This window comes from Schistocerca piceifrons, chromosome 2, assembly GCF_021461385.2.
Source record: "Schistocerca piceifrons isolate TAMUIC-IGC-003096 chromosome 2, iqSchPice1.1, whole genome shotgun sequence".
Taxonomy (NCBI): Eukaryota; Metazoa; Arthropoda; class Insecta; order Orthoptera; family Acrididae; genus Schistocerca; species Schistocerca piceifrons.
In genome coordinates this window covers 987,251,226-987,253,057 of record NC_060139.1, presented here as the reverse complement: position 1 = coordinate 987,253,057, position 1,832 = coordinate 987,251,226, and the positions used below count along the sequence as shown (strand labels likewise).

At 38.1% G+C, this 1,832-nt stretch overlaps 1 non-coding gene across 1 annotated transcript; it reads right to left on the bottom strand.

Moving 5' to 3' along the window:
- Positions 1 to 385: 385 nt before the first annotated feature.
- Positions 386 to 458, bottom strand: Trnar-ucg. The gene has a single exon. It is a non-coding gene; the product is annotated as a tRNA-Arg (tRNA).
- Between the last annotated feature and the right edge of the window lie 1,374 nt (positions 459 to 1,832).

Sequence of the window (1,832 nt, the reverse complement as noted above, 5' to 3'; positions counted from 1 at the left end):
TCTTTGTTCGTATATTTTGTGTAACGTCCAGTGTAAGCAACCAGGTGTTGCTCTATTTCATATACACTGCGACGAACAGTATCGCCACATTTATGGTAGCGTTGGTTTTCATTAAAACATCATAAATCTGAATACAAATTGGAGCACAAAATTGTGTTTGATACCTGTGAATCGTCTTCACGACAGTTGACAAAAAATTGCTTGTATCGACACTCATGCCATAGTTACGTGCGTAATAACGGGCAAAGAACTCAGAGAAAACTAATTTTACCACCAGACTGCTGCCTCTCCTGCTTTTCTCTATTATGTCGCATCTGAAAAAGTTTGTCTCACTTTTCCATACTGATGTGCCTAGCGTCAACTCTGAGGCACAGTTAAAAAATTTTGACCGTGACAGGATTCGAACCTGCAATCTTCGGATCCGAAGTCCGACGCCTTATCCATTAGGCCACACGGTCGACGTGAAAGCCGTGCGTGGTTGCAGCTAATCAGAATTCAAGGCGTAGCTTAGCGAACAGCTCTCAGCGAGAACAGGCAGAATAAAGTGGAAAAGGTAGAAAGACAGCCCTCCCGCAGATAACGAGAGGTGTTTGTAGATGACGCTGGAGGACAATATGGATAATAATTTATAATCAAATCGGAAATACTGTTCTCAAAGGAAAGACCCTGCCACTCACCTTAAAAGGTTTAAAGAAATATAACCTGCGTAACTGGACAGCGATATGAACACCACGTCCCTGACTATGAGTCCAGAGACTTCCCTTTGCGATGAAAGAGGAAATGTCAAAATACGGCTGAACGTCTTTATCTGTTACAGTCAGATGTATTACAAGATCAAAATTTATTTGCCTTTGTGAAGATGTAAGACATCGTAGAAGAATCATGTACAGGGCTTCCATAAATATTGTTCATCTCCATTTGTTTACTCGTAGTAGTCTGGAGGATAGTACTATAAATGTTGTTCCAGAAGGAGAGGCTGGAACGATGTAATTTCATAGACAATTACAAGAGATAATGATAAATTGACACCTAAATAACAGAATAAAATGATGAGTAGAATTAGAGCTTGAAGAGAATCAGTTTAATTTGGTTTGAGACTAGAAATAGGGACCAAAGAATCCATCATAGCACACAAGAGATTGCTAGACGGAATACTGCAATGAAATTGCGAGATTTCCTTAGAATTTATTGATATAGAACGCATTTGACAGCTTTGACTGAAAAAAAACTCTTTAAAATTCCGAATGAGACATATTTAGGCTGGGAACGATGTAAAACGTACACAAAAACCACGTCTGAGAACAGAGATTAAGAGAGAGGAATGCAAATCAGAAAGACAACGATGTTCATCAGTGCATCACTTCCTTTAACTTTTTCAACGGAAGTGTGAGGATTTACGAAGGACACACATCAAAAATTAAAATGAACAAAATTCTCATTCACTACACAAGATTTGCAACTGATGTTACGTGAATAGGTTCTAGAAAAAAAAGGATGCGCAATATATTTTATAAAGTCTTCCCAGTTATGGAAAACTGAAATTAAAACTACCAGTCAAAAATACCAAGGTTACGACTGTTAGCAAATCAAAATTAAGGTCACCTGATATCAAAAGTGAAAGAAACGAAACAGAAAAAATTGGTAAGTATTGCTAGGTACTTCAGTTTTAAGAAGACAACCAGACGCAGCACGGATATCAGAAAAAGAATTCTAATGGCTAAGCGTGCTTCCAGTGAAAGAAGAAACTAGTAATCAACAAGTCGTTTAGTGCAGAAAAGAACAATCATTGAAGATGTTAGTGTGGTGTGTGTGCTTCCATACGGTTGTGAAAA